Source organism: Lissotriton helveticus, chromosome 3_1 (assembly GCF_964261635.1).
Source record: "Lissotriton helveticus chromosome 3_1, aLisHel1.1, whole genome shotgun sequence".
NCBI lineage: Eukaryota > Metazoa > Chordata > Amphibia > Caudata > Salamandridae > Lissotriton > Lissotriton helveticus.
Window position 1 is genome coordinate 1,265,264,809 of NC_136061.1, and position 13,982 is coordinate 1,265,278,790.

Sequence of the window (13,982 nt, forward strand, 5' to 3'; positions counted from 1 at the left end):
CGAGCAAGAATGTCCTTCAATACAGTTTTTCACTTTCTGTCACATCAGGTAGAATTGATAAGCTAGTTGCTTACCTGGAGAAAGCTTACTATGGAGTGCCAAACCCCTGCCAGCAAGGCTCCCTACCTCCCAGTTTGCTTCAAAGAGCCTGTGCGGCACTTGGCACGTCTGACTACATCCCATTCTGCAACCTGCTTTGCTTTCTGAGCAGCCGGAACTTTACTTTGTGACAGGGCACTGGCTGCCGGGTGGCAATCTGGAAGAGTGTGGCAACGTTTATTTAGCTTGTTTGAAATGGGCAAGTTGTGAAAGGTTATGTTGAGTAAAGTGGCATGCTCTGTATGACAACTAGAGATAGAGTGACAGTATTATTGCGGGTTACTAAATGAAGACAGAAATGTGGCAAGTACAAGGCACGGTAAGTGATAACACCTTCCTGTAGAAGACTTAGAGCCGTCCTGCTCTCCATAGGGACCCAGAGGCACTTGACATCAGGCCTGGCATGGCTTGTCCTCGGTCGGTCACTGTTCTGAAGTCATAACTCTTCTCCTGGCCCAACGCTATTATGTATCTGCTTCCTTCAATTAATAACAGCCTCTGTTAGGCCAGATAAATAAAAACATTTGTGCTGGCAACAGCCTCCCTTACTCCCCTAAGGAGAGGCACTGCAACTGAGGCAATGTAGGCACTCTTCCTCACCAATAACACTGAATAGCAAGTGATGGTCTCAGATGCCAGTTACTAAACAGCCCTTCACCTAGCAGTTTTGCAGAGTTTATGTTCAGTAACCATATTGTACTCTAAAACATGTTTTTATTGAAAGGTTTACAAATTGTTGTTGAGGAAGAAATCAAAGAACATATCTGTCCTCGTGTTCTGCTGTTAAGGCGGTGCTGAATTAGCATCAAATTTGATGGTAGTGTCTCTAATTTAGTGAGGTGTTTAAAAGACGTTGAATATTTGTCAGCATGCAGTAATAGAATCCCTGTTTTCAGCCTGATACCATGATTTAGTAATTTCCATCTTTAGTATGTAGTGATGGAGCCTAATTCTCTGTAGGATACTATGATGATGGATGGCCATTTCTCCCTCGGATGCCATGATGTAGGTTGTGATGATGGGGCCCAGTTTTTGTCAAATATGATGATGTAGCATTATCAGATGCAAGATGTGATGATGGAGTCCTTGTTATTTGTAGATTACCATGAGGTAGTACTTTCCCTCAGTAGGATGAAATGATGGGGCCCATGTACGTTTTTAGGATCCTTGATTTAGGTTGTAATGATGCTGCTTTGGATGCAGGCTACTTTGAAAACTATTTTGGGTACTTCTTTTTCATGCTATACCTGTGTCGACGTTTCTCTTCATTTGACTATTTTGTGAACTGTTTTCTTCCTCCCAGGTTAAATAAGGGTGCAGAGTATTAGCATTGCGTAACCCAAACAAAAAGCTTATTTAAACCCTTGCCTGCTTATGACGGAACCACGCCGTCATGAGCCACGGGCGGCATGTGATCATGATGGCGTGGTTCCGTCATGCTGCGGCCGCTCCGCCCACGCGGCTTTAATTCCCCGCCTGGGCGAGCGAATTAATGAGCGGGCGGGCCGTGACGGAACCTCGCCGTCATGAGCACACGCCGCCCGTGGCTCATGACAGCGTTGTTCTGTCACGAACATAGCGGCGCCACGCTCACTCCCCCATACCCCCTCCCCCCCCCCCGCGGCGGAATTCGCGCCGCGGCCAAGGGGTTAAACCCTAGGCACACAAAAAGTAACATAGGAACACATAAACTCCTGGACACCTTAGCGATAGTTCTATTTGTTCTGCTGCTGATCTGGAGATGGTTGGTTTTGTACATGCTTAGGATCAGCATTCCCATAAAGATAGAGAATTCCATAAAGTTACCAAGCTTGACTTGCATTTACGCAGCACAGCTAGCTTGTGAGCTTTTGGTTTTGAGCTGTATACCTCTTTCCTGTTTGAGCTATTCTATTCCATTGTTTAGGATAAAGGCTAAGGGCTTGTGGAGCTCTTAATGGAAATGGTTCAGGAACTATGTTCACTGAAATGCCTGAGTTTCTGAATGGATACAGTGCCTGTGGATATGATTCTGTGATAGATTATCTTGTCGGGTTCAAAGGCCACTATCTTCTAAGGGTCGTGATTTTAGGATCATAAACCTCTTAAGTTTGGCACAGTTCTAGAAGTTCCTTGACAGGCTGGGAGTTGTTCTGAATAATGGCTTCCCAGTAATTCACTTCTAATATGATTATTCTGTGAAGGTTAATTTTGTTTTACAGACATTTTCTGAGCAATTAAACCACTACAATTCAAGGCTACCACATTGTTGTTCTTACAATCTTGCTTGTTTAGGAGACTTTTGCCAACGCTTTAAATATAGTTAATCATTAAGACCTTGAACTCTGATGCCCTAAAAAGCTCTAAGAACTGGTGAAGAAGAGGCCCAATGAGTCTCAAACCACAACAAATTGTAACAGTTGTAGAAGGAGGATTTTGGGATACCTGTATGTCCAGAGCACTTTTATGTTCACATTTATGCATTAGGCACATTAGTCCTGTTTAAAACTAAAATGTCATATTTAGACTTGTTTTTTAATGTTGTAAATTGTTTTTGTAATGTATACTGTTTGCCATCTTTAACATCTGCTTTTCCTCCAGTCTCTTGCCAGTAAAAGCACACTGGTTTGGGTCTCATGGTCCTTGCTATTTCAAACCCCATCATTTTGTCACATTTATCACTTAACAGAAAACTCTGCATTCTTATCACTGCCTAGCAAACAAGTCTCTTGTAAGCTGAGTAGCTCCAAGTCATAACAACATACGTATAATGTAAATTGGCAGCTTCGATTTTGTTTCTGCTGAATAATTATATAAAACTTTATTTTATTTTTATTTTTAATGAAATGAGAAATTATGTTGGAAGATAAAGCTATTTAATGAAAAGGAATGTATGATATGTTGCAGATGTTTTGAACCTACTGTTCTTTCCTACCACAGCACAACATCTAGGGAGTTGAAGATATGGTTGATTAATTCCCCTGTTGTTATGCAGCAACCATTCAGAAAATGTCGCCAGTTGTATTTTATACTTGTTAATTCAATCCTATTTTTAGGGAGACAGAGCTGTTTAGTTAATACATTTTATGCATCACTATCAGACCCTGTTTGATTTACAAATAATATTGCATTCAAATAATACATTGATTTTATGATCATAAATCCATGATTGATTGTTGTATTGTGTCCCGAGTGTTATTTTTTACTTTACCCTGTCGATCTGGTCATAATGTTAACCAGTCTATGGCAGATTAAAATTAGTGTTCATAAAACCGAAGATGATAGTAGGAGAAGAGCTGCCTCCTATAACAATACGTTGCTTGAACTATGAGTCAAATAGTCAACTAATGTCTTCTAAAGGCATTGACCAGCACTTGTGTTTGTTTGAAAATACTAAAAGCATAATCTTGGTTTGTAGCAAGTGTCTCTGTCACCAGTATGGAGCAGCGGAGCGTACAAATACAGGATTGAAAAGGAAAACTCCAGTGTACTGAGAAGTCCAAATGGACTTCCACCAAAAAAAGTACCCATGCAACATTTCTTGATAATGGGTGAAATGGCATAGCTGAGGGTTATTGTTAATGACTAGTTGGTAGAGCACCAAGTCTTGGCTAATTGATTCAGTTTAACTCTAACTCTCTCAAATGTTTGTGAAATGTATAGTTCATAGAGAATCCCAATTTCTTCGGCATTGCTACGAAGGTTTTTAACATTTACAGCCACTGCTGTAGTGCCAAAATATTTTTAATTTTGCCAGCACTGGACCTTAAATATATTCACATGCGTGTATCGTTCTGCATTGTCAGGCTGGTAATCCCTGTAAACTTTAAATTGAAGCAAACATAGTTAAAATGGCCATAAGGCTCAAAAGCAATGTTTGGTTAGTAGCACATCCACCTTGTTTAAACAACCCAAACTGAAGCCAGTGAAATGGAAGGGATGAGCTCTCTTCTTCATCTGGAGTCCTCCACAGATCAGATTTCTACTGCATGTTGTGTGAGGAACTGCCTGAAAAGAGCTTTATTCTAACCTGTGTTCGACCTTATCCTGGCTACATCCTGATACTTTCCTAATCTACTCTTCCCTTCAACCAGCCCTAACTTCAGCATCAGTTGTTTTTAGGGCTTATGTGTAGAAAATCTCAATTTTCTGGGCTTGGAAGAGCCTTCCCTGACATTTCCTACCATCAAAACTGACAAAGAGAAAAGATCTCTCCAAATCCCGCTCTATCTCTGGGCAGAAAAATATCTACACTGTTGACCCTCCCAGGTCAGTGTATTTATTACCTTTATCCAGCTCACAAACCATCTTGCTGTGATATTGGTAAAAACCTTCCCATACGACACTTTGAAGGAGAGAGAAATGAGGTTGACTCTTTATCTGCTGGAGAAAATGAGAATTCCCACTTCCAAAAGAAATGTCCTCTGCTTTATCAATAATTCTGAGAAGAGTGCAAAACCAAGCACTTCCACAAAGGTGGCGCAAAAAAAGAAAAATTGAGCTTCCAGCGCTGGACTTGTCACCTAAAGGAGCTGCAACCTCATCCTCAAAGGAAAACGTGTTTCCTCTGGAAAACACTCCAAAAAGGGTGAAGATCACTCTCTGAAACATTTTGCATGACTCCGGCTCGTATGACACCCTGTCAGAATTGCCATGCTGCTAGTCAATGAAGATGTTATCCTCGACAACCATTCCCTAGACTAATTCTCCATATAAGCCCTCATCAGTATTAACCAAGTAAACCCTGTTGACAGCAATACCGTGGATGACCAGATCCTCATTGTTGATGACAGCATCAGCCACATCAAGTCCATCAACAACAACAACCTCGATGACTATCCTCCCCCCTTCAATGAGCCTGTGACTTCCCCATCAACAGTGATTTTGTCAATGGAAGACAACTTTTACCATCATCAGCGAAAACAGCAGTAGTCAACAGCGTTAACCCTATTGTCGACGATGAATATTGCTTTTCCAGGTACCTTTTTCACATTCACCCGTGCACATGACTGCTCACCTGCCAAATCAGACACAGGAATCAGAGATTAGGAAAGAAACTGGCATAAAGACCAAAGCAGCTGGGATGTGTGCTATGTACCAATATTTGAGGAGGAATTTGAAGAATATGACTACTAACCACATACACTAGTTGCTGAAAATCCTCCACCATCATTGCCCTTGACACTACTACAAGAAGCCAGAGTTGATGTAAACTCCTGTGGCATTCAAGGTGACAATATTCCAGATGATGGGCACCTTTTAAAAAGCTTCTTCAACAACCTCTTGAGCAGCCGCATTGAGCCACCTCTGGGCCACCCTTGACGGCATCTTCACCAAGAGTACTGTCCCTGCCTCCACCATCTGCACCTCCACCTGCATCTCCAAGGGGCCTTTAATTGATTAAGACACCCGCGACAGTGTAAGCAGTGGTGCCTCACTTGGAAAACAAATCTTTGACTCCAGATAAAGCCCTAGCTTGATGCTTGATGGTCCACCCAAAATCAGATTCCATTTTATCAGACGCACAAGGACAAATGAAGAATTCTGTCACACTAGCTTCTGTACCGCCAAATAGAGACAGCCAGAGGATAGCCACCTGAGCTACAGGGTTAGGTCAGTGGCGACAAATAATATAAAAGCTGCTGTAAATGCTGTGGCCATCCTTGCTTGTTACAGCTGCCAGATATGGCATGATACCTTGCCACTAATAAATATGATCCTAGATGATAGAAGAAAGGAAGCCACTACCATGGTTCAGAGGCCATTGCACCTGCGGCCTCATCGATGCAGCCATCGACTTATCTAATACATGCTTCAACCAGTTTGCCTGAGTGGCACCTCTAAGAATACACAGATGGCTACGATGCACAGCGTTACATGCAAAAGGCCAATCCTAGATCACAGACATGACCTTCAACCTGCAAACACTGTTTGGAAAATATGTGGATGACGCCCTACAAAATATAAGGACAGACAAGGATACTGCATAATTCCTGGGAGCACAGGAGTGCCAGTGCCCAGGAGCAGCCACTTTTCATGGCACCAGATGATTACAAACCTTTAGATGAGGTTCACCCGTACATAGGGGTTTAGGATTGGGTATGGGTATTGGGTGGTAAGAGTGTTTTTAGGGTTTAGGGGTGGCTAACGGTATTGGGTGGTAAGGTTGTTTTTCAGGATTTAGGGGTGGGTAGAGGTATTGGGTGGTAAGGTTGTTTTTAGGATTTAAGGGTGGGTAGGGGTGTGTTAGGGTGGTACAGGTGTTTTTAGGGTTTAGGGGAGGGTAGGGGTATTGGGTGGTAATATATATATTAAAAAGACGGTTATAGAGACATTGTAGTTAGGGAATATAATTTTTTAAAACGTAGAAATTCATTGAAAAAAACCAACGGTTACAGGGACGTTATAGGTAGGCTCAGATTTCACTCATACAAAACCAGTGAAATTCAGCAGTTATAGTTACCTGAGCTAGCTATAACTTACGCCCCCACAATGCATTGCTTATGACCTCACATATAGCTCCCGCCCGCTGGTACCAGAGTGTTTTCTTTTGCTTGCCGAGAGCTGTCAAAGCTCCCGCCAAGCAAAAGCAAACAGCTATGTCCTGGGGGTGGGCACCCTGGGACATAGCAGGAGCAGACCCTGGGGGGGTGACAGTCCATAGGGCCATTGATGGCTCCAGCAGTGCATATGTAGTGCATAGACGGACCCAGGGAGGTGGTGGTACCCGGGGCTTATAAACCCTCAGGAGCGGGATTCCTCCTATATTTAAACAATGCCCCCGGACCTTTCCCACCAGCGGTCTTTTTCCAAAACAAGTGCAGAAGCCCACGCTTGTTTTTTATTTTTTTTATTTTCACCAGAGTTACAGATTTGCTGCGATTTTCAATTATTTATTTTTTTATGCGTTTTTGCCCTGTGGGGCTCGCTCTGAGTCCCCAAAACCAGAACTAAGGTTATTCCTACCCTGCCCCATTTTCTTTCTTTTTTTTTTAAATTTGCCCCGAAACTTTCCATGCCCAGCAGGAATAATTAGGGCACTTTTTGGGAAGGTTTTGTGAACATTTGCCAAATGGCACCAAAGATATAGGCAAGTCCAAAAAATGCTTTTCCTATGGAAACATGGTCCTCACTATAGCTACCTACAGGCAACCGCCAGTAATTATATATATATATATATATATATATATATATATATATATATATGCACACACTCCTGGTTACTATCTTTTCATGAAAAACCAGAGTCGGAGCCCAAATGTATTCCGGTGCTATCAGTTTATTTGGCAGAGCAAACCCAACGCGTTTCGAGATCCGCCGATCTCTTGCTCACGGGTGGGGCTTTGCTGGTACTGACATTTATTTAAAGAGACATAGTGTTTACAAGTTATGCACGTGATTGTGAACATAAAGAAAATACCATTGCCAGCTAAGTCTGTTAGTTGTAAACATTGTTTCATGTAAACAATTGTATCAATTAACATTTTGTTATGTTCCACAAATTGCACAGATCTATTACTCAAAAACCATTGTATCGCTGTTAGTCCATCTAGATGTTTTATGCTGGTGTAAAGAGATGATACGTCAAGTGTAATCAGCCAATACTCGGGTTTCCAATCAATAGTCTCAAGCTTTCTTAACAAGTCACTCGAATCTTGCACAAATGAAGGTAAAGCAGAAACAAAGTCTTGCAAAAAATAATCAATATACTTGGTGACATTTTCCAGGAGACCGTCCCTGGCGGAAATTATCGGTCTTCCCGGAGGATTGCTAGCATCCTTGTGTACTTTGGGGATTAAGTAGAATACCGGCAGTACTGGGAAATCCTTTTTTCAAAAATTTGAACTCATTCAAACTTAGGAGGCCGGTACTTTTCCACCCCAACAACAAACTGTAAAGATTACTGTGTGCCAATTTAATCTCCGAAAGTTCACATCTTTTGTAACAGGAAACATCATTTAATTGTTTGTACGCTTCCTCCAAGTATAAAATACGTGGCCAAAGGACCACATTACCACCTTTGTCAGCTTGACGCACTATGATGGAATTATCAGTCTGAATTTTATTGACCAAATTGAAATACTTGGTGTTGTGAATCTTTGTTTGATGTTTGGATCGCAGAGTCGAAATATGTAAACGCTTGATACCATCTATCGCCAGATCATGAAATACATCCAGGTTGTCATGCAGGGATGTTGGAGAAAAAGTAGACTTGGGTTTAAACTTGGTTGGTCATGGCGCATTATAGACCACAGCCACACCTTGTGTCTCAGACAACGCCCCTTCTATACCTAGAGAAGTCAAATCTTTAAGTAAATTGGCGTCTTTGGCAATAGAACCTAAAGCGGCCGATACTCCGCCTATCACAGCAGGTTTTGTTGGTTGGTGGTGCGTCAGAAAGTATTTTTTAAGCTTAAGTTTGCGGATGTATTTAAAGAGCTCAATTCTGGTTCTGGAATAACTGAAATTGTTCGCTAGACAATATGTCAAACCCAAAGAAAGAATTTCAATGTCAGAGGTAGTAAGCACAATGGGGGTCAGATTGATAACTGCTGGACCCTCCACCATCCCTTGTTCATCTATCTCCGTTACTTCGACTTGGTCCAGCGTTTTTTGGGAAATAATTTTTTCACCAGTTATAGTTAGCTGGAAATTTTACTCGCATAAAAACAATGAAATTCCCATGTTATAGTTAGTTGGACTCACTATAACTTGCGCGTGCAATGCACTGCTGATGACGTCACATATTACATCACTCATGACATGGTCAGTGACATCACTCATGACATCACTGATGACACCATCCAGTGAATGTGTGTCTTTTTGAAAAATAAATGTTTTATATATGTATATGTAAAAGTTGATGGAAGAATAAATGTTTAAATAAGTGTCTAAATGGATGTTTTTTATTAAAAAAAATTGATTGGTTAACTGGCTTATTAAGTGTATCTTAGTGAATACATATATTAGTGAGTAATGTTTAAATATTTAAATATATGGATTAGTGTTTCACTTTGTGTATAAGTGGCTGCATGGGTCGGTGAGTAGCTACATGTGTAGGTATATGGGTTATTCGATGTTTTTCTTATTATCAGTATGAGTGTTTGTATGGTTTGGTGGGGGTATTACTTAGCACATAGATGCATGAGTGACTGACTCTGTTTGTATGTGTTTTGAAGACAGCATATGTGCAGGACTGTATGGGTGGATGAGTGTATATATGTGTGTGTTAGTGACTGAATGACTGTCTCAGTAGTGTCTTTATCAGTAACTACATATGTTTTAATCTAATATATGTGAGTATTGATGTATATAAGTGAGTATATGTGAGAGTAAGAAATTGTAAGAGTTCCTGTTTAAATAAGTATGTGTTTCTATAAGTGATTGTTTAAGAGAGTAAGTATATGTAAGTTTCCTTAGAAGTAAGGTGGTTGTGTGTTTATAGCTGTATATGCAAATAAATGGATGTTCAATAGTTTATTTGCATGTGTGAGTATGTGTGAGAGTATCTTTTGGATGACTGTCGGTGTGTACCAGGATGTATAGGTGTATCACTACATATGATGAGTGAGTATATGTATGAGTGACTATATAGAACTGTTGGTCAATGAGTGGATGTGTATATAGATGGTGGAATTATTGAATTGGTTGTTGTAACTGGTATGGGTATCTCAATTTTTTTGAAAATTTAAGTTTCTATTTTTGAATATGTGTTTCAAGGTTTACATTACAGTGAAAATAGGTCTGTCACTCTGTCACAAGGATGGTGTCATCAGTGATGTCATGAGTGATGTCACTGACCATGTCATGAGTGATGTAATATGTGACGTCATCAGCAGTGCATTGCACGCGCAAGTTATAGTGAGTCCAACTAACTATAACGTGGGAATTTCATTGGTTTTATGCGAGTAAAATTTCCAGCTAACTATAACTGGTGTCAAACCTATGGTTTTGTCAGTGAATTTTATAGGTTTTTTAAATGCTAATTCCTAACTATAACTGATGTGAAACCTATGGTTTTTTCAGTGAATTTCAAAGGTTTTTTTAATGCTAATTCGTAACTATAACTGGTGTGAAACCTATGGTTTTTTCAGTGAATTTCATAAGTTTTTTAAATGCTAATTCCTAACTATATATCGGGCCTCAAACCTATGAAATGTAATATTTTTTATAATGAATCCTATATTATATATTTATATAATACTTTTTTTTTCTTTTTTTTTTTTCTTTTTTTTTTGCCCTGGAGCGCTCTTGGGGCGCGTACCGGGGAGCGCCGCGGTCAGCGCAATTTTCCTTTGCGCCCCGGGGCGCGTACCGGGGAGCGTCCCGTTAGCGCTATTGCCGCGAACGAAAACATCATCGTGACGTATCGCGTAGCCGCGTCCGCGCGATACGCACGACGTAAGCGCACCCGGAAGCACTCGAGCGCATACGATCGCGCAACGTAAGCATCTGAGGCGCTTACGCGACGCGCCCCGGGGCGCGTAGCGTAAGCGCGTCAGGTCATGTGACCTGAAAATAACACTTTTCATTGGTGCAGAACAGTTTTGGTTTCCAAATGAAGAAGGCCCGAGTCATGTGACCTGAAAATAACACTTTTCATTGGTTCAGGACAGTTTTTATTTCCAAATGATGAAAGACCCCTCCTTTTTTCCTTATTCTGACTTTGTCCTTTGACTGAGGAAGACCTGTTTGGATATCTTTGTGTTATATTTTGTACTTTAAAATGGCTACAGTAGCAGCAGTGCTGGAGCATCTGCACCACCACCACCACCACCACCAAGAGGACTACCACAACATCACATTGGTGGTCAAGAAGAAGAGGAGGAGGAGGAGGAGGAGGAGGGGAGAAGGTGGCTGCCAGAAGACCATACCCCATACAGGCCAAAGCAGCACATTGTATGGGAGTTTTTTTCCATCCCAGAGGGCAAGAAGATAGTGAATGCGCCAAAGGTGACTTGTCAAATCTGTGGCATGGAACTTTCAAGGGGGAACCCTAATAAAAAATATTCATTTGGAAATAACACCATGATTAGACACATGCAGCGCAAGCATCCCAACAACTATGCTGCCGCAGAGCTGAGAGAACTGGCCAGTAACCCTCCCCAATCTTCAACAAGCACCTCCAAAAGAAAGCAACCCACTCCATCGGGACCAGAGGCAAGGGAGATGATCTCTTCTATACAACCACGGTTTGGTGAATTTAGGATCACATGTATTTTTTGTGGTAAGCTCATCACCTATGGTGAGCAGAGCATAAACCTCATCCTCCTTGCTGGTGACAACCACAATTGCCCCAAAAAACCTTAATTTTTTCCTGATTTTTTTTTTTGCTCCAGTTGAGCCGTTTACAATTCCGTTTTTTGTTTCTCCCCATAAAAATATCAAAAAAATTATAAAATAGTTCATAAAAGCCCAAAAAAGTACAAAATGTTCAAAAACATTAAAAAATATATAAAACAACAAAAAGAAGAAAAAAAACAGTTCTTTTTAGAACTACCTCCAATTTATAAAAAAAAAAGGCTACATTTTTTAAAAACTCTGTCATTCTTTTTCCCCATGGTACGCTCCCTGGTCCCGCGGGGCCCTTTTATAGCCCCCACATCAAACCTAGGGGGTCAGGGGGAGTCTACTCTGCCCCCTTATGGTCATTTCCCCCTTTGTTTTTGCCACCTCTTGTGTCTCGATCCTTCCGAGACACAAGATGGCGGCCGCTCCGGACTGTTTGGAATGTTTACAGACACCCGAGAGCCAATCAGCTTTCCGCGCGTGAATTCGCGTAGCGCGCTGGTTCGCGCCCCGGTGCGTGACCTGAGCTTCATTTTATACCGCGGCAAGCCCTGCCGCGTGGGAGGCACCACTGCTGCAAACTGAGCAGGCAAAGGAGCGACGCCGGAATAATGACTCGCCAGCACATAGGGCCCATACAGGGCAGGCATTAGTGACTGTAAGAACTTGGCACCCATCCAGGGTTAATTTGTACTTCACTACGGATACCATAAAGCTGTGGGAACCTGTGGCCTATCAGAAGGCAGCATCTTCAATCCTAGCGAAGCACGCATTGCCGAGTGACAGACAGAAACGGCCTTTGAAAAAGCAGCAATGCGAAACGCGTCAGGCCGCGACTTGTGAGCTGCCGAGCCTACGAGGCATAGTTGGTCCTGGAGTGCCCCCGAAATCGTTGGGTGACCTGAGCTTCATTTTATACCGCGACAAGCCCTGCCGCGTGGGAGGCACCACTGCTGCAAACTGAGCAGGCAAAGGAGCGACGCCGGAATAATGACTCGCCAGCACATAGGGCCCATACAGGGCAGGCATTAGTGACTGTAAGAACTTGGCACCCATCCAGGGTTAATTTGTACTTCACTACGGATACCATTAAGCTGAGGGAACCTGTGGCCTATCAGAAGGCAGCATCTTCAATCCTAGCGAAGCACGCATTGCCGAGTAACAGACAGAAACGGCCTTTGAAAAAGCAGCAATGCGAAACGCGTCAGGCGGCGACTTGTGAGCTGCCGAGCCTACGAGGCATAGTTGGTCCTGGAGTGCCCCCGAAATCGTTGGGTGACCTGAGCTTCATTTTATACCGCGACAAGCCCTGCCGCGTGGGAGGCACCACTGCTGCAAACTGAGCAGGCAAAGGAGCGACGCCGGAATAATGACTCGCCAGCACATAGGGCCCATACAGGGCAGGCATTAGTGACTGTAAGAACTTGGCACCCATCCAGGGTTAATTTGTACTTCACTACGGATACCATTAAGCTGAGGGAACCTGTGGCCTATCAGAAGGCAGCATCTTCAATCCTAGCGAAGCACGCATTGCCGAGTGACAGACAGAAACGGCCTTTGAAAAAGCAGCAATGCGAAACGCGTCAGGCGGCTACTTGTGAGCTGCCGAGCCTACGAGGCATAGTTGGTCCTGGAGTGCCCCTGAAATCGTTGGGTGACCTGAGCTTCATATATATGTATATATATATATATATATATGAAGGGGATTCTTATCCGAGGAGAAGAAACAGAGGCCACGAGGGGAGTACATTGAAAACAGCAGCTTTATTTCAAGGGTCCCAGCGGAGGCGGATGCATTTCAGCGAGTGGGCCTTCTTCAGCGCCCCATGCTGTGAGGATATCGTCCTTCATTAGCTCCTCCTGTTGAAATCTCTGCTAGCACCAGAGTCTCCTCCCCCTAGCGGTCAGCTCACCAATCAAAGTTCGTGTTAAGTATAGCGAACTTCAAGTCCCAGCATGCAGTGTGTTTGCCTTGCCGAGATGGTAGTATAGGGGAGTGAGTAATCGTAGGATCGGTGCAGGCTTTTCAGGTGAGTAGGGCGGATCGAAGATCAATTGAAACAGCAGAGTTCCCTCTCAGTCCCCTCTGACTGCAGCGACCAGTCGCACCAGGTAAAATGTTGAGTGGGGGCAGTCAAATGCGAGACTGGGTGCCCTATTGAGATAAATTATCTCGGTCCTCTCACGTCTTCCTGACGTTTCTGGCAGACTTCGGAATTTCCAGTGCCCTGGATACAGGATAACTGCAAGCAGCGTGTTGCCAAATTCATTCCGGGTCTTTTGGATGCTGCAGGGCCTCCGGACCGTGCCTTGGCGAGCACAGTATGTATGAAGGGGATTCTTATCCGAGGAGAAGAAACAGAGGCCACGAGGGGAGTACATTGAAAACAGTATATATGTATATATATGTATATATATATATATATATATATCCTATCGCCAGTAGGTACTTATAGTTAGGACCTACTTTCCATAGGAAATCCACAACATTCTATTTGGAATAACTTTGGCACTGGTGAACGAATCTTTGCGAACTTCTCTAAGAAAATGGCCTGCTCCGTTCCGCTCCTTCCCTGAAAGTTTGGGGGTGATTCATTAAGTGGGGGCCGAGAAAT